This window comes from Chlorocebus sabaeus, chromosome 8 (assembly GCF_047675955.1).
Source record: "Chlorocebus sabaeus isolate Y175 chromosome 8, mChlSab1.0.hap1, whole genome shotgun sequence".
NCBI classification, from domain to species: domain Eukaryota; kingdom Metazoa; phylum Chordata; class Mammalia; order Primates; family Cercopithecidae; genus Chlorocebus; species Chlorocebus sabaeus.
In genome coordinates, this window is record NC_132911.1 from 70927551 (window position 1) to 70947804 (window position 20254).

The window sequence follows — 20254 nt, forward strand, 5'->3', positions numbered from 1 at the left end:
TGTAATTTCTAAATCTTTGTCAAAGTGAAAAAAAGACTGTTGTGTATTTTGATTCTCTCCCTTCTCACCAGATTGAGACTTCACCCAGCCAATCTGAGAGGTGCCTTCTTTATTTACCAAACACTTACATAGTTCTTACTATGCGCTGGGCTCTTTCTAAGTGCTTTATAAATATTAAATCAAATTATTAACTCAACATATTATAGCAGTTCTAGCAATGAAGAGGTTATCCATACTTTAGTTCCCCAAATGTCGTTGGAAGAGCTATAAACATTAGAAGAAGTTTTAGGCGTGTTTTAGCACCGGGTGTGCCTCTGGTCCCCTTGGCTACCACTTCTGTAAGACAAGCCACCACCCCTGCATTTCCCTGGGGTAAGGGAGCCTGGAGCTCCTGGGAATGCGACCTGTTCAAAGCGGTGTTGGCCAGAACATGAATGACTTGTGTAACATGGTCTCTGTCAACTGCCATTGTGCCCATCGGCTAACTCTGGAGACACCAGAACTTCCCCTTCTTTAACTGCCACTGCATGGAGCCTACTTTTGTTTTTGAAAAGAGCTTTGTTCCTAATCTGTTCGACATTATTTATATGAAATTATTTATATGACATAGTTTAGATATGAGGGTCAGATTGAACTTGAAATGTACTATAAAACAGAACATTTTTGTTTGCACACATCAACATAACAAATAACGTTTTGTAATTTTACTGCTATTTGCTCTTGGAAACATTGAATTGGTAGGTCAGCCTCATAAGTGTACATTTTGTGATTTGCAGATATTTAGAGAGGATATTTTTTCAGAATAACATGCCCTCTTCAAATGTGCACCATTAGAGACCCAATGGGGTGACTAAGATAGACATGATTCTTGTAATTATGGTGACTATGAATGTCATGTCAAAATCTGCACATCAGACTAGGTTTCTGACTCCCTCTCTCCCTTTCTGCGCCCCCTCCCTCCCTTTCTGCGCCCCCTCCCTTATCTCTCTCTCATATATTTAACTTTTCAGGGAGATGATTAAGTGAGCCGATAAGCCTTATTTAATAGGATTATGAAGTGTCTCTTGAAGCAAAAAGGCTCATGTTCCTCTGATATAGTAATAATTTATGGCACAACAGGCATTAGTGTCATTTGTGAATTCAGTTTAGCCAGATGACCCCTGGCATTTTCATGGCTTGCAAAGTGCTTCCAGACATACTCATTTACCCTTCAGAGAGATCTTGTGTGGTTGATCTCTTAACTACTTTTTATTACTTGTTTTTACAGATGAAGAAACTGAGGCATAGAAATGTTAAAGTGCTTTAGCCTGGATTGCACAGCAGGTGAGAGGCAGAGCTTGAATGGAGGGCAGGTGTGTGGACAGTGCCTGGCACGTGCAGGCCTGTAATAAACATCTGTGGAATGAATGACTCTTCATGGCTTCAGATACCTTGCTCTTCAAAACATGTCTCTCAAAATACCATAGTAATTGATTTATGCCTGAGAGATTTTCCAGGCCTAGTCCAATGCCTCTCTTACTTCAAACAGTATCTGATACAGCACATTTTCTACAAAAAGAATGGGAATGCCCTTGGACTCATTTCTTAGGATTTGCCACCTCTGGTTTTTGAAAAAGAAAATAGGTGGGGTGTTTCTTTCATCCTACTTTTTTTCTCTGATTTTGAGAGTTTAGAACGGACACATGGTATTTAAGTTCATGTTGACAGCCTTCTTTTTTTCTTTCTTTCTTTTTTTTTTTTTTTTTTTTGAGACGGAGTCTTGCTGTTTTGCCCAGGCTGGAGTGCAATAGCGCAGCCTAGGCTCGCTGCAACCTCTGCCTCCCGGGTTCAAGCAATTCTCCTGCCTCAGCCTGGGACTGAGTAGCTGAGTAGCCTGAGTAGCTGGGACTACAGGCGCATGCCACCACAGCATTTTTTGTGTGTGTTTTTAGTAGAGACAGGGTGTCACCATGTTGGTCAGGCTGGTCTCAAACCCCTGACCTCAAGATCCGCCCGCCTTGGCCTCCCAAAGTGTTGGGATTACAGGCGTGAACCACTGTACCCGGCCACAGCTTTCTTATCTCTCTGAACTACTTAGATTTATGATCAAGTTCAAACTCAGTGATCATAGGTATTGTAAATATTTTTGAAATAAAACTATGTGTTTTACTGAAATATTGCAATGACTTTAGCATAAAGGGTCTTAAAAAATACACACAAAATTCCTCAACTATTTATATGCTTTAAGCATAGCCCTCTGTACCTAAAGTATGTGATTTCCAAGTGGATAACCTTCAATTAGAGAGGATAATATGGTCATTACCTGGTGGGAGGAATTGAGAAGGGTTATCAGGGAGAGATGAGAGATGGGATGGCCTTTCCCATGAGGTGTATTAGGCAGTAAGAAACCCTTAATGAAGACAGAGTCCTCTGCCTGTCAACACTTTTCTGTGTGGCAGTGGAATAAAATACCTTTGAAACCTGCCTTGTTTCAGAAACCACTTTACCTTTTCCAATTCTCATGTTTTCTCTTTTTTAAAAAAATTAATGTAAATTACTGACTAAACTGCTGATTCATGAAACTCAAATTATGTAACATGTTATTCCTGACGGATGTAACAGCTCCCATATTATTTTAAGCAACTCAGTGTCTCTGTTTTCCTTTACCTTTTCCATTTCTCATGGTGGAGACTTTGCTCTCATTTCACTCTCCCCTGCCCAGTATCATGGAGAAAAGTGGTAAATCTAAGAGGTGCTACTTCCACATCTTGTAGTTCACATCAAAGAAGTTTTAACTCAATGCTAACTTTCAGTTGTCATTGCCGAAGAAGACAATGTGGAAATCAAATGTTGAAGGCCAATTCAAAGCATCACCCAGTAAAATTGCATTGGCTGTCTGAAGCCGAGCCAGAGGCTTTTCAAAGGGAGTTAGGGCAGTGTGCAGTATCCTTGCCTTTGTCCAATTTCTCAAATCCTTTCCTGTTTTTCCAGAGTTCTGAAAACCTGCCTAAGTTCACCTCCTTGTAGCCACTGTTATTCTATTACACTAAATCGAAATCTGCTTTCCTTGGGTGGGATTGGGGGTGACTGAAAGAAACGTGAAGATACAAGGGGAATTGTTAGAGGGCGAGGGACTGATAATATGTAAGACAGAAAATGGAGGTGTGTGTGAAATAAGTAACGTTAGTGAGGTCTTGTGGCAGAGGATTCCTGTGCAGTGCAGCGGTGCTTCCCCTGACGGGGCCATATATATAGGAAAGACCTATATGGAATGAAAATTTGAGAAGAACTAGAAACATCTCTTGGCATGATACGATATTGGTGGGCAGAGTTACTTTGTACCATCAAGTGCAGAAGTGTTCTTGTGGGTAGCTCTTTCTTCAAGCCACTAAGTGAGTTTGTTGGCAGATAATTAAAATGTAGAGGCCAGGCACGGTGGCTCACGCCAGTAATCCCAGCACTTTGGGAGGCCAAGGCGGGCGGATCACCTGAGGTCAGGAGTTCGAGACCAGCCTGGCCAACATGGTGAAACCCTGTCTCTAATGGGAAAAAAAAAAAACAACAACATAAATTAGCTGGGCATGGTGGCGCATGCCTGTAAGCCCAGCTACTTGGGAGGCTGAGGCAGGAGAATCTCTTGAACTCGGGAGGTGGAGGTTTCAGTGAGTGAAGATTGTGCCGTTGCACTCTGGCCTGGGCAACAAGAGTGAAACTCTTTCTAAAAAAAAAAGAAAAAGAAAAAAAAGGCCGGGCACGGTGGCTCACGCCTGTAATCCCAGCACTTTGGGAGGCTGAGGTGGGCGGATCACCTGAGGTCAGGAGTTTGAGACCAGCCTGGCCAACATGGAGAAACCCCATCTCTACTAAAAATACAAAATTACCTGGGGATGGTGGCACATGCCTGTAATCCCAGCTACTCGGGAAGCTGAGGCAGGAGAATGGCTTGAACTCAAGAGGCAGAGGTTGCAGTGAGCCGAGATCACGCCACTGCACTCCAAACTGAGCGACAGAATGAGACTCCTTCTCAAAAAAAAAAAAAAGAAAAATGGATTTCATATGTAATATATTCATATACAAAAGTAGGACTCACTGATTAGCCAGTCTACAGACTGCTGAATGAAACATATTCAAGTACAGCGGTGCTACGTAAGTTTGAAAATGAGAAGGAACTTTATTATTCTAGTTATGTTTTTAATTAATTATTATTATTATTATTTTTGAGACAGAATCTCGCTCTCTTGCCCAGGCTGGAGTGCAGTGGCATGATCTCAGCTCACTGCAACTTCCACCTCCCAGGTTCAAGCGATTCTTGTGCCTCAGCCTTCTGAGTAGCTGGGTCTACAGTTGTGCACCACTATGCCCAGCTGATTGTTTTGTATTTTTGGTAGAGACAGGTGTTGCTGTGTTGGCTAGGCTGGTCTCAAACTCCTGGCCTCAGTTATCCACCCGCCTCAGCCTCCCAAAGTGCTGGGATTACAGGCGTGAGCCACCGTGCTCAGCCTACTGTAGTTATTTACCTCCCTATTTTTTTTTTCTTTTTTTTGACATGGAGTCTCGCTCTGCCACCCAAGCTGGAGTGCAATGGCACGATCTCAGCTCACTACAACCTCCACCTTTGGGGTTCAAGCGATTCTCCTGCCTCAGCCTCCGAAGTAGCTGGGACTACAGGCGCCTACTACCACACCTGGCTAATTTTGTATTTTTAGTAGAAACAGGGTTTCACCATGTTGGCAAGGCTAGTCTTGAACTCCTGACCTCAAGTGATCTGCCCACATCGGCCTCCCAAAGTGCTGGGATTACAGGCATGACCCACTGCTCCTGGCCTACCTCCCTATTTTCTAACCAAAAACAGATAAAGATTAACTTAAAATGATTTAAATTCCAACTCAGCATCTATACATGCAGATAAACATATATATATGTGTGTGTGTGTGTATGACCAGTATATAGTCTATGTAATGTAATGCACATGTATGTGGTTTTTGTTTTCTTTCTTTTTTTTGAGACAGACTCTTACTGTGTTGCCCACACTGGAGTGTAGTGGCACGATTTTGGCTCACTGCAACCTCTGCCTCCCAGGTTCAAGTGATTTTCCTCCCTCAGCCTCCTGAGTACCTGTGATTACAGACTTGTGCCACCACGCCTGGCTAATTTTGTATTTTTAGTTGAGACAGAGTTTCTCCGTGTTGGTCAGGCTGGTCTCAAACTCCCGACCTCAGATAATCTGCCCGCCTCAGCTTCCCAAAGTGCTGGGATTACAGGCGTGTGCCACCATGCCCGGCCAGATGTATGTTTTATATATGACTAGCTCAAAGGGAATTTTGGACTTATATTCTTAGTTTCCCGAGAAAACACATGCATCTTCACCCCCATTTTAATTTTAGTTTTGTCTTCCATTTTTTAAACTTTAAATTATAAAGGTATACAAGACTGAGGTGGGAGGATTGCTTGAGCACAGGAGTTCAATGTTACGGTGAGCTATGATTGTGCCACTGCATTCCAGCCTAGGTGACAGATTGAGACCCTATCCACCCCCGATAAAAAAGTATGTATGCTCTTAAATTCAAGCAATTGAGAAGCATATGTAATAAAAAAAAAAATCCTCTCCACTCTAATTTTATCCACAAAGATAACCACTGCTGCTGCTGTTTTTATACCCTTCTAGACTTTTTCATGCTTACATAAATTTGTGTATCTATATATGTACACAAGAGTTTTTTGTTGTTGTTGTTTGTTTTTTATAATGGGAATTGTTTTACACGATTTGTTATTTTGGTTTTTTAATTAATTAATTAATTAATTTATTTACTATTTTTGTGTGTGTGTGACAGGGTTTTACTCTATCTCCCAGGCTGGAATGCAGTGGCACGATTGTGACTCACTGCTGTTTTGACCTCTAGGGCTCAAGCGATCCTCCTGCCTTGGCCTCCTGAGTACTGGTGTGTGCCACCATACCCAACTAATTGTTTTTAATTTTTAGTAGAGACAAGATCTTACTATGTTGCCCAGGCTGGTCTTGAACCCTTGGGCTCAAGTAATCCTCCTGCCTCTGCCTCCCAAAGTGCAGGAATTGCAGATGTCAGCCACTGTGCTGTGCCCATCCTGTTTCTTATTAAACCTATATATAGACATCTGTAGATCTATATCGTTAGTTTTGATAGCTGCATAGTATTCAGCTTTATAGTTGATTATCCATTTTCTGTTATTTCTATTGCTAACATTTTTACCATTTTGAGTCTTTTAAAATATATTTAAATCATCAAAGTAATACTTTTTTGGACAGATAAAAGAAGAAATAGAGAAAATAAGAATTACCAGGAAATCTATCACTCATTGGTAAACCGCTATTAGCATTTTAGAGTATGTCCTTCTAGGCTTTTATTTGTGTGTGCATGTGCATATCTTCAATGCCATTTTTAAAAGTTTCCCTTATACAGACTTGCTTTGTTGGTTAGAGAATCACACTTACGTAGCCAGCCAACGTCACAGATTCCGTGCACCTTTGAACCAGTTATTTTACTGTTTCCTGGCCACCTGCCATGCCCCAGCCCTGGCTAACACTCTTGGAAATTTATACTACTGCTCATAAAGGGAATAACAGTGTGTGGATAGATTGACAAATCCATCCAAATTAACATAAAGCACATGTTCTTCTAATGAGAGTCCGTCAATATTTGTATTTTAAGTTAATCTAAAATACAAGATATTTAAGAAGAGAAATGATAGGATGTTCACATGTAATTGATTGTAATCACTAAAGGAGAAGCAGAAATAATTAACTCGAATCAAGGAAAAAGTGGCTGTTCTAAATTTCAGTTAGGAATTAGAACAACTGGCATGGTAGCTCATGCCTGTAACCCCAGCACTTTTAGAGGTTGAAGTGGGCAGATTGCTTGAGCTCAGGAGTTTGAGACCAGCCTGGGCAACATGGTGAAACCTAGTCTCTACAAAAAATACAAAAAATTGGGCCAGGCATGGTGGCTCATGCCTGTAATCCCAGCACTTTGGGAGGCCAAGGCAGGTGGATCACCTGAGGTTAGGAGTTTGAGACCAGCCTGGCCAATGTGGTGAAACTCTTTCTTTACTAAAAATACAAAAATTAGTTGGGCGTGGTGGTGGGTGCCTGTAATCCCAGCTGCTTGGGAAGCTGAGGCAAGAGAATTGCTTGAACCCGGGAGGTGGAGGTTGCAGTGAGCCGAGATCACACCACTGCAGTCCAGCCTGGGTGACAAGAGCAAAACTCTGTCTCAAAACAAAACAAAAAAAAACAAAACAACAACAACAACAAAATCTCTCTCTCTATATATATATATATAATTAGCCAGATGTGGTGGCACACACCTGTGGCCCCAGCTACTGGGAAGGCTAAGGTGGGAGGATTGCTTGAGCTGCAGAGGTAGAGGTTTCAGTGAGCTGTGATCATGCCACTGCACTCCAGCTTGGGTGACAGAGTAAGACCCCGTCTCACAAACAAAACATACAAAAAAAGAAATTAGAACAGTTGAACTTGAGATGTTTTGAAATACTCGTCTAATAATGAGTACATTGTTTATAGTATAATTGGTTTAAACAGCGCTGCCACCAATGGTGGGAATAGGTGACCTTGAAGTTTCTTGTAATCCTATTATAGGCTGTCTCAGAGTCAGTAACACTTGACTTAGTATAATTTCATGCACACAACTCCCTCTTCACATACTGAAGCCACCAGTCTTTCCAGACAGCATTGGTCTGTGCTGACATCTCTCCATCCATCCGCTTTTCTTCTCCCAAGGTGTGAGTACACAATCTACCGCACACGGTCCACAGCAGGTGTAGGCTCCTGCACCCGTTGTGGCCTCCCCTGCTTTCTGAGAGTTTGCTCTCCTTTATAAATCTTGTTCTTTTTTGCTCTTCTTCCACCTCTTGCATCAAGAAAATTTCTATCTTTTCTCTATCCCACTGTCTTCATGTTGGTCTTAAGCAAAATGGATACTAATCATGGTAATACGTTTAAGAGCAGGCCTTTAATAAGGAAACGGAAAGCTTTTAGTTTGGGAAGAAACATAGACATTATGAAGAACTAGTGGTTTCAACCATCAAAGCCCTTGAAAGTACCTAGTAATTCCTTTTAAAATATCCACAGAAGTCCACACCCACCTCCTCTTCTCTAAAAAAGCTCTTTTTCCTTAATCATTGGCATGAACTATAAAATTCAAAGCTATTTATCTTTTTTTTTTTTTTTGCTCGTGTCATTGCAACAGCATTGTTTTGTGCTTTTTTTTTCCCCAGTTAAAGATGTCAGTCATGTTATGGGTTGAATAGTGTTTTGCTCTTGAAAGCTAACTCCCAAATATGACCACTGTTCCTTTTAGAAAATATATCTAAAGTTCTATCAGACTTTAAAATAACCTTTTTGTTTTCAAGTGAGTTAAAGACTAAGAAGGGTATCTTGGGCCAAAGGTTAGCAATCTTTGAGAAGTGGTATGTCAGGATTCCCAACCACTTCCTTCCAGATTTTTATCAGTAGAGATATGCACTGGTGAGAGCTTGGATCACATCCTTGGGACTTACAGAGGAAGCAATACTGGTTCAGGAATTCTAGGTCCCTGCTGGAGACTCTTAACAAGAGTTGGAGATAGAGGATCAGGCCCTGGAAACTGACTGTGTACCAACTTCAGCTTGCCTGTAAAGGTGCGTGGGCCAGATAGTATAGGAAGCTCCACACCGAGACAATAGCTACTTAAGCTGCACTGAGAGTAAAGGCTTATTTTCTCATAAACAACAGTGGAAAAGCTTTTGTAAAGATGTTTTTGGTTTGTTTTTGTTTTTTGTTTTCTTGAGGTCTCACTCTGTCACCCAGGCTGGAGTGCAGTGGCGCGATCTCGGCTCACTGCAACCTCCACCTCCTGAGTTCAAGTGATTCTCCTGTCTTAGTCTCCCAGGTAGCTGGAACTATAGGCATGTATCACCACGCCTGGCTAATTTTTGTGTTTTTAGTAGAGACGGAGTTTTACCGTGTTAGCCAGGATGGTCTTGATCTCATGACCTCATGATCCGCCCTCCTCGGCCTCCCAAAGTGCTGCGATTACAGGTGTGAGCCACTGCCCCTGGCCTCTGAAAAGGTGTTTTTATTCAGCCTCCCAACCACATGGTGCTAACACTGATGATGGCTTAGACATGAGAGTGCTATATCATTTGCTTATTTAAACTGGTACTGTATTAGGTCGTTCTTGTATTGCTGTAAAAAAATAGCTGAGACTGAGTAATTTATAAGAAAAGAGGTTTAATTGGCCCCTGGTTCTGCAGGCTGTACAGGAAGCATCTGCTTCTGGGGAGGCCCCAGGAAGCTTACAACCATTGCAGAACATAAAGGGGGAGTAGGGACATCACGTGGCGAGAACAGGAGCAAGAGCAAGAGTGGGAAGGTGAAGGTGCCACACACTTTTAAATGACTTATTATGGTGAAGACAGCACCAAGCCATGAGGGATCTGCTGCATGATCCAAACACCTTTCACCAGACTTCATCTCCACCATTGGAGATTACAGTTGAACATGTGATTTGGGCAGAAACAAATATCCAAACTGTATCAGGTACCACTGTTAATAAACATTCAGAAGTAAGATTTTGTTATTTTTATTTATTTATTTATTTTGTAAAAGGGTCAGCCAGGGGCGGTGGCTCACACCTGTAATCCCAGCACTTTGGGAGGCCAAGGCGGATCACCTGAGGTCGGGAGTTCGAGACCAGCCTGATCAACATAGTGAAACCCTGTCTCTACTAAAAATACAAAAAAAATTTAGCCAGGCATTGGTGGTGCATGCCTGTAATCACAGCTACTCGGGAGGCAGGAGAATCGCTTGAACCCAGGAGGCAGAGGTTGTGGTGAGCCAAGATCACACCATTGTACTCCAGCCTGGGCAACAAGAGCGAAACTCCGTCTCAAACAGAAAAAAAAATGAAAAGAAAAAGGGTCTTCCTCTGTCACGTAAGCAGGAGTGCAGTGATGCAGTCTTAGCACACTGCAACCTTAACCTCCCAGGCTCAAGCAGTCCTCCCACTGCAGCCTCCCAAGTAGCTAGGAGTACAGGCACGCACCACCACACCCAGCTAATTTTGTTTATTTTTTGTAGAGATGGGGTCTCACCGTGTTGCCCAGGCTGCTCTCAAACTTCTGGGCTGAAGCGATCCCACATCCTTAGCCACCCAATGTGCTGGGATTATAGGCATGAACCACTTTGCCCAACTGTTATAATTTGTTGAAAATAGCTCTTATGTTTTGTAATTCTACATGTATGTAGTTGTACACAGTTGACAATTTAGTCCATTCTGACACAAGTACCTTTTTCTCATTTCTAATTGATCTCTTTTTATCCCACTGTCTCTTCTCACCATTATTTGGTTTAATTTTTTGTGTGTCTGTAAGGAGATTTTTTTACTGATGAAAGACAAGATATTCCAATGTTTTAGCAGAGAAAAGTTTTTAAGATTTATTAGACTGCACCCCCTTTTCCCTTTGAACTTTGTCTCCCCTTTATAGTTCTATTATTTCTGACTTTTGCTAACATTAACATCATTTATTTCTAGTCTTCCTTTTATTTTAATTTTTTTATTAGGACTACAGGCTCATACCACCATGCCCAGCTATTTTAAAATATTTTTTGTAGAGACAGGGTCTAGTGAGGGTCCTGTTGCCCAGGTTAGTGTCATACTCTTGGCCTCAAGCTATCCTCCTGCCTCAGCTTCCCAAAACACTGGGATTACAGGCCTGAGCCGCCATACCCAGCCTATTTCTCCTTTTAAAAGTCCACTAAGGCTGGGCATGGTGGCTTACGCCTGTAATCCCAGCACTTTGGGAGGCTGATCACAAGGTCAGGAGTTTGAGACCAACCTAGCCAATATGGTAAAACCTCGTCTCTACTAAAAATACAAAAATTAGCTGGGCGTGGTGGTCGACACCTGTAGTGGTCGACAGCTGCTTGGGAGGCTAAGGCAGAAGAATTGCTTAAACCCAGAAGATGGAGGTTGCAGTGAGCTGAGATCTCACCACTGCATTCCAGCCTGGGTGACAGAGCAATACTCCGTCTCAAGAAAATAAATAAAAACTAATAAAAAATAAAATAAAATAAAGTCCACTGAAGTGTAAACTAAAGTCTTTGTCCCATTGAAATTATTTATTGCTTTCACTGGACATGTTAGGATTAAAAATTTGCCTATGAGATGCAGAATGTTGTGTATAAAATGCTACCTTTTGTGTGGAAAGACCAGGAAAAAATAAGAATATATTATGTTTTGCTGGACTACATGTAAAGGGACTCTGGAAGGACACATAAGAAATTGGCATTGTTGGTTTGGCATGGTGGCTCACGCCTGGGAGGCCAAGGCAAGTGGATCACCTGAAGTCAGAAGTTCAAGTCCAGCCTGGCCAATATGACAAAACCCCGTCTCTACTAAAAATACAAAAATTAGCTGGGTGTGGTGGCTCACGCCTGTAATCCTAGTACTGTGGGAGGCCAAGGTGGGCGGATTACAAGGTCAGGAGATCGAGACCATCCTGGCTAACATGGTGAAACCCCGTCTCTACTAAAAATACAAAAATTAGCTGGGTGTGGTGGCGGGCATCTGTAGTCCCAGCTACTCAGGAGGCTGAGGCAGGAGAATGGTATGAACCCAGGAGGCGGAAGCTTGCAGTGATCCGAGATTGAGCTACTGCACTCCAGCCTGGGCGACAGAGCGAGACTGTCTCAAAAACAAAACAAAACAAAAAAATTAACTGGGCACGGTGGTGGGTGCCTGTAATCCCAACTATTTGGGAGGCTGAGGCAGGGAAAATTGCTTGATCCCAGGAGATGGAGGTTGCAGTAAGCCGAGATCGTGCCACTGCACCCTAGCCTGGGTGACAGAGTAAGACTGTCTCAAAAAAGAAAAAAAAAAAAAGTCAGTGTTTATCTCTTTGGGGTGGGGGATAAGAACTGGGTGGATAGGGATGGGTGGGAAGCTGACTTCTCACTATGTTTTCTTTTTTTAACCCTGTGAATATGTAACGCATTGTTAAAATAATGTTTAAAATCATGTCCCGGAGTTTCCTGACTTTTAAAAAATAGATCTATATATATCTAGTGTTCTTTTCCCATATAAAGTCATTAGTAAGTTGTGTTTTAAATTGTTTTTTTTTTTTTTTAAGAATGCATGTGTAGTCTAGTCTCAAAGGACCAGTAGTAATTTGCAGGCGCCTTGCCATGGCTTTGTTCTCCTTCAGCACTCTCAAATACTGTGACTAAGATTCATTATGAAGCCTTCCATTAGGAAATTCTCATACTGTAAATGCAGCCAAACCTTAAATTATTGCTGGCTTATTGGAAGAATCATTTAATTGAAATTATCTGCAGTATTTTGCCAAGTGGATACTCAGTTGTTTCCTAATAAAAACTCTTAGATAATACCAATGCAATTACTGCAACATCAGTTTATCTTTCTCCCATGATATCGTGTGTCTTATCATCATGGTTATAATTTTACCTACTTAAGATTATATGAGTTTGGTGCTTTTAGAAGATAAAGGTTGGTTTACTTTTAGTATTTAGATAATTGTGCCCTTTTCAAGTTGTACATGCTAAACCAAATATTTTCTTTCATCAGAATTTTTATAGTTTTTATCATGTATGACCTGTATTTTACCTCTCAGAGAACAAAGAAAAAGGCACTAATATTTATTGAGTTCCTACCATATGCTGGGTGCTTTAGAGACATTATTTTATTAAATACTCATAATAACGCTGTGGGATGGGTAGGTCATTTTATTTTGCAGATGAGCCACTTGGGCATAGTGAGGTTTCCAAGGTTGCTGTTTGCGGCCAACATGGGGCAGAGCTGACCTGAACGGGTCTCTCTGGCTTTACCACGAGGTTCCCCTGTGTTACTGATAAGAGGGTAAAAGCTGACTCCTCTCAAAGCCCCTCATCTGAAAGAACAGGGAGAATTGATTAACAAATAACCCATAGTACCATCTGCTGGTGAGGCAGTGGTTAAATTAGTTTGAAAATGGGCTTTCATTTTTACTTTATCATTGTGAAATCATATTAATGCTTCAATCTAGAAACTTGTGCCAGATTTCAAGAAGAAAGCTGATTCAAATGTTTTAAATATGTATTTTGTACCTAATAGAAAAAGACTAAATATTTTACGTTTAGCTGGGTGTGGTGACATGTGCCTGTAGCCCCAACAATTTGGAAAGCTGAGGTGAGAGGATTGCTTAAGCTCAAGAGTTTGAGGTCACAGTGAGCCATGATTGCTCTGCTGCACTCCAGCCTGAATGACAGAGCAAGACCCTATCTGTAAAAAAATGATTTAAAAGCTGATTGTGTTAAATCCTGAACCTATAGAATTTGAATGTCTTATGCTGTTAACTGCAGAACTGTCAAACTCTTGCTATTAGTAACCAATGTCCTGTGAACTTTACCAGTGATTAAAAGTACTGTTGTCATATTCTAAAACCTAACAATGATAACCAGTACCACTTATATTAATCTGTGGAAATAGAGCAATAACTTTATTGATTTTTGTTGCATGTTAGCTAAGTTCCTATTAACCAAGTAAAGATGATAGAACATGTTAGATCTGAATTCCTTTTTGTTTTTTTGGGTTTTTTTTTTTTTGAGACAGGGTCTTGCTCTGTTGCCCAGGATGGAGTGCAGTGGTTCAATCTCAGCTCACTGCAGCCTCAATCTCCTAGGCTCAAGTGACCCTCCTACCTAAGCCTCCTGAGTAGCTAGGACTACAGGTGCGCACCACCTGGCTAATTTTTGTATTTTTTGTAGACACAGGGTTTTGCTGTGTTGCTCAGGCTGGTCTTGAATTCCTGGGCCCAAGTGATCCACCCACCTTGGCCTCCCAAAGTGCTGGGATTCTAGGCATGAGCCACCATGAGCCAGGTCTGAATTCTTATATACTATATTATCCTATGATTCTCTTATCTAATAAAAAGTATTATGATCCTGTGCAAAGATGGTGGTATAGTCTGGATGTGTCTCCCACAACGCATGTGTTGGAAACTTAATCCCCAATACAACAGCATTGGGAGGTGGGGCCTTTTGGGAGGTGTTTAGATCACGAGGGCTCTGCCCTCGTAAATGGATGAATGCTGTCATGAAAGTGGGAGTGGTTTTGCCCTCTCTTGCTTTCTGCCATATGAGGACACAGAGTTTGTCCTTTTTCGCCCTTTCTACCTACCTCCATTCAAGGACACAGCAAGAGGCTCTCAACAGGTGCTGGCACCTTGATCTTGGACTTCCTAGCCTCCAGAGCTGTGAGACATAAATTTCTATTCTTTATAAATTACCCAGTGTCAGGTATTCTGTTATAGCAGCACAAATGGACTAAGACAGATGGTGAGAAAGACGCTGAGAAAATTCAAATGATTGGAAAAGTTTAAAAAGAAGTAAAAAGTCACAAATAGTAAATGCAGAAGACAGAATAAACCCACAGCATACACTAGAGTAATTTACACTTAACACTTAAAAATAACAGCTTTATTGAGATATAATTCACATACCATTAAAGTTGCTTTTTAAACCACAATTCAGTGGTTTATTCACAGAGCTAGGCAGCCATCACCACTATCTAATTCCAGAACTTTCATCATCCTCAAAAGAAACCCTGGGCCCATTGTCAGTCACTCCCATCTCTCCTTCCAACCCGCCCTGAGTAATGACAAATTACTTTCTTTCTCTGCAGATTTACCTAGTCTGGACATTTTATTTTAAAAATGTGATCATACAATATATGATCTTTTGTGAGTGACTTCTTTCACTTAGTATAATGTTTTCAACGCTCATCCATGTTGTAGCATGTGGTACTTCATTTCTTTTTTTTTTTTTTTCCGAGATGGAGTTTCACTGTTGTCACCCAGGCTGGAGTGCAATGGTGAAATCTCAGCTCACTACAGTCTCCACCTCCCGGGTTCAAGTATTTCTCCTGCCTCAGCCTCCTGAGTAGCTGGGATTACAGGTACCCACCACCACGCCCAGCTAATTTTTGTATTTTTAGTAGAGACAGGGTTTCACCATGTTGGCCAGGCTGGTCTTGAACTCCTGACCTCAGATGATCCACCCACCTTGGCCTCCAAAAGTGCTGGGATTACAGGTGTGAGCCACCGCTCTCCGCCATTTCTTTTTATTGGTGAAAAAAATCCTGTTGTTGGGATGCCAAGGTGGGAGGATTGCTTGAGGCTAGGGGTTCAAAACAAGCCGGGGCAATAGAGTGAGATCCCACCTCAACAACAACAAGAACAGCAACAATGAATAAATAAATAGCAGAGTGTGGTGGTGTGTACCTATAGTCCTAGCTACTCAGGAGGCTGAAGTGGGAGGAATGCTTGAGTCTAGGAGTTCACCCAGTGAACTATGATCACACCACTGCACTCCAGCCTGGGCAACAGAGTGAGACCCTACCTGTTAAAAAAAAAAAAATTGGGGGCTGGGCGCGGTGGCTCATGCCTGTAATCCCAGCACTTTGGGAGGCTGAGGCAGGTAGATCACAAGGTCAGGAGATGGAGACCATCCTGGCTACGACGGTGAAACCCTGTCTCTACTGAAAATACAAAAAGTTAGCTGGGCGTGGTGGTGGGCACCTGTAGTCCCAGCTACTCGGGAGGCTGAGACAGGAGAATGGCATGAACCCAGGAGGCAGAGCTTGCAGTGAGCCGAGATCGTGCCACTGCACTCCAGGCTGGGTGACAGAGCAAGACTCCATCTCAAAAAAAAAAAAAAAAAAAAAAAATCTGTTGTATGAATATACCATATTTTGCTTCTTCATTCATCTATTGATTGATGTTTGGGTTGTTTTCACCTTTTGGCTATTACATATAATACTGCTATGAATATTTTTGACTAAGTTTTTGTATGAACATATATGTTTTAATTTCTCTTAGATGTATACCTAGGAGCAGAAGTGCTGGGTCATATGGTAACTCTTGTATAACTTTTTGAGGAGTTGCCAGACTCTTTTCTAGAATGCCTACATTGATTGATTGATTGATTGATTGAGACAGAGTTTCACTCCTGTCGCCCAGGCTGGAGTACAGTGGCGTGATCTCAGCTCACTGCAACCTCAGCCTCCTGGGTTCAAGTGATTCTTCTGCCTCAGCCTTCTGAGTAGCTGGGATTACTGGTGTGCACCACCACACCCAGCTAATTTTTTATATTTTTAGTGGAGATGGGGTTTCACCATGTTGGCCAGTCTTCAAACTCTTGACCTCAGGTGATCCACCTGCCTTGGCCTCTCAAAGTGCTAGGATTACACCAGCCACCCAGCACTTTGTGTGAGCCACCACACCCAGCCCTACCTTATTCTACAATCTCACCAATAATGTATGAGGTTTCAAATTTCTCTACATCCTCATCACCACTTTTCTTTCTTTCTATTTTAGCCATTTAAGTGGATGTGAAGTGATATTTCATTGTGGTTTTGATTTGAATTTTCTGAAAGTCTGTTGATGTTGAGCATCTTTTCAGGTACTTATTGGCCAACTGTATATCTTCTCTACAGAAATGTCTACTCAGATTCTGTCCTTATTTTTAAAAATTTGGTTCTTTTATTGTTGAATTATAAGAATTATTTACATATTTTGAATATATGTCCCTTATGAGATATATAATTTACAAGTATTTTCTTCTATTCTATGGGTTTTCCTTTCACTTTCTTGATTTCTTTGGAGCACAAAAGTTTGAATTTTTAATGAAACCCATCTACTCGGTTTTTTTCTTTGTTGCTTGTGCTTTTGGTGTCATATCATCTAAGAAATTATTAACTCAAGGTCACAGAGATTTACTCCTATGCTTTCTTCTAAGAGCTTTATAGTTCTAGGTCTTACTTTTAAATCTGTGATCTGTTTTGAGTTAATTTTTGTTTATGGTGTGAGGTAGGGGTCCAACTTCATTCTTTTGCATGTGTATGTCCAGTTGTCTCAGCACTGTTGTTTGTTTGTTTGTTTTGAGACAGTCTTACTCTGGAGTGCAGTGGTGCGATCTCAGCTCACTGCAACCTCCCCCTCCCGTGTTCAAGCAATTCTCCTGCTTCAGCCTGCAGAGTAGCTGGAATTACAGGTGCCCACCACCAAGCTTGGCTATTTTTTTTTCTTTTTGTATTTTTGGTAGAGATGGGATTTCACCATGTTGGCCAGGCTGGTCTCAAACTCCTGACCTCAGGTGATCTGCCTGCCCCAGCCTCCCAAAGTGCTGGGGTTACAGGCATGAGCCACCGTGCCTGGCCAAAAGTATTTTTTAATTTTCTTTATGACTTCCTCATTAACCCATTGATTACTTAAAAGAATATTGTTTAATTTCCACATATTTGTGAATTTACCAGATTTCCTTTGTTATCCGCTTTCTAATTTAATTACATTTTTGTCAGAGAACACACTTTGTATGATTTTTTTTACTTTTTAATTTAATGAGGACTTCTGAGGACTTCTTATGGGATAATATATGGACTATCTTGGAAAATGTTTCATGTGTACGTTAGACGAATATGTATTCTGCTGCTTTATGTGGAATGTTCTATAGATATCTATTAGGTTTAGTTGGTTTATAGTATTGTTCATATCTTTTTCCTTGTTGATCTTCTGTCTAGTTATTCCCCTAAATACTTTTTAAAGCACTATTTTAATGTTTCATATTAGAATAAATATGAAAATTCATTGCCAAGATAAAAGACTCAAATGGAAACATATGTTGTTTTAGTGGGCTATTCAAACCAAATTAAATTTGAAAATTATTTTCTTTGTTTACCTTTGGATGTTAACATTTAAATGTAGCTTATGTTTAGTGGTATTTTCTCAAGTCTGTGATTCTTTTGTGTCTGTGTATTAGGATTTACTAGTAGAATGTGCTGGAATATTTTTTTCAAACAGTATTCCCAACCATCTCAAACTAGCATTCATATTTTGAGAACCTTATTTGTTAGGAATTAAAAGTTTACTTGCTAACGTGGCTGAGATGACATCTCAAAAAAAACATGTGACAGAATGCACTGCATCTTCATGACAATTAGAAATGGAAAGCAGTTAAATTTTCTTGTTTTTCATTGGAACAGTATTTGATTTGCACCTATAAAAATTATATGAAATAGATATGTCAAAATTTGCAGTGGTAGAAAGGCCATGTGAGATCTACTTGGTGGAGGCAATTAAAAATGTTTCAACATACAAACGCTGGTAAATTATTTTCCTCAACTAAAAATATTTGGACATTTTAGTGCCACCGACCATGAGTTTGTGAAAACAATATAATTTAACTTTGCTTAGCTGGGCATGCTGGTGTGTACCTGCAGTCTCAGCTACTCGGGAGGCTGAAGCAGGAAAATCACTTGAACCCAGGAGGCAGAAGTTGCAGTGAGCCAAGATTGTGCCACTCCACTCCAGGCTAGGTTACAGCACAAGACTCTGTCTCAAAAAAAAAAAAAAAATTTAACTTTGCCTTGTAGCACATATAAAAATTACTTTGTATTTTAAAAATGAATTGTTGGCCGGTGGCTTATGCCTGTGTTCCCAGCACATTGGGAGACCAAGGCGGGTGGATAACCTGAGGTCAGGAGTTCAAGACCAGCCTGCCAATATGGTAAAACCTCCTCTCTACTAAAAATACAAAAATTAGCTGGGCATGGTGGCATGCACCTGTAATCCCAGCTACTCGGGAGGCTGAGGCAGGATAATCGCTTGAACCTGGGAGGTAGAGGTTGCAGTGAGCCAAGATCATGCCACTGCACTCCAGCATGGGCAACAGAGTCAGAGTCTATCTCAAAAAAATAAAAAATAATAATAAAAAATAAAGTATTGTTTTGATATTAAAAAAGCAAATATACACATTGCAGTGATTTTTCAAACTGCACTTGTAGTTAGAGTGATCTCTTATTTAATTAATCCTATTGTATAATAATGACCGTATTGGAAGGCCATTCAGCCTAGGCTGATAGAAGGTATCAGTCAGAATGCAGAGGAAAAATTCTACAAAGTGCGTATGGTACATATAGCCAGAAAAGTTGCATCATTTCGGTATTATTGGAGGGGATAGCAATTCAGGAGAAAGTATAGATTGGATAACAAACAGAAGAATCAAGCAAGAATGTGATAGTGGGAAAAAGTTATAAAGGAAGTGGGCAAGAAAGTGATAGTGGGAAAAAGTATAGAAGTGGATGAAGGAGGAGGAAGCTGCAGTAGTCTTTGCAGGTGGTGGCAAAGAGGCTGGTGCCCAGAAATGCATTCCTAGGCCTTCTAAATCTATTTCTACCTCTGGGAAGGAAATTTCTGAGAATGAAGTGTTGTTGAAATACATCTTCTTCAGTAGTATAGTTATTATTGTAATTGAATTAATTATCTCTTTTCATTTTGATCATGTGGCAGTCGCCCCTGTTAGCAACACTGAATGTCCAAAGGAGTAAATGTGATTGTTTTAGTAAGTCGTTTCTAATCCTATGAAATGATTTAGGAAAGAAATGATGGATGTAAAAATGCTTGGCATAGTGAAGGGCACAAAGTAGCCATTTGATAAATAAATGTTGGCTGATATTAATCTGTTCATCATGTTCTATAATATTTAATAGCTGTAGGGAATCTAGAAGGCTTGGGTTCTACCATTAGATTCACTAATTTCAGTAACTCTTAGTAAATAATTTTATTTTCTTAGATTTTAAATTACTCAAAGTTCCTTCTACCTCTAAAATTCTATGGTTCTATTAAACTCATGTAGAAAAAAAGACTTTAAAGATTATTATTTTAATAGAGGTGGAAGTTTTTGTTCCCAACTTTTTAAATTTTAACTAGGGTACACTGCATGAATAAGATTCTTTATAGCATTATCTAAATCCAAGCACTGATTTATTTGAAAACAAAGGGTTTCTTTGCAGTGTCATTTAGCTTGGCATTGCTATGAATCCAAGAATTATTCTACATGAACCAGAGAACAGTAATGCAGTTGTACTTAAATTTAGAGTTCCACACAGCCATTCACCAGGGATGAATTGAGGTGAACAAGTACATCTAATTTAATTTGCAAAAGTTCTAAAATGTACTGATGGAATTTGTTGCAGGAATCACAGTGAAAAGCAGTTTGGAAATGTGGCTCCGATCATGCAAAGCTGTTGGATAAACTATTGCTGCTTTTTGTTGTATTTTTTTCTGGATCTGTGTGATTGCTAGTAAAAATTGATAGTAACATCAATTTTTTTAAATGCTTTTTTTTCTTTTTCTTTCTTTCTTTTTTTTTTTACCATTTTGAAATGATGTATGGTGTGATTGTTAGAGA

At 40.5% G+C, this 20254-nt stretch overlaps 1 protein-coding gene across 2 annotated transcripts in view; it reads left to right on the forward strand.

The window, feature by feature from the left end:
- SGK3 (serum/glucocorticoid regulated kinase family member 3) overlaps window positions 1–20254 on the forward strand; it is a 142779-nt gene that overhangs the window by 877 nt on the left and 121648 nt on the right. The window lies entirely within an intron of this gene.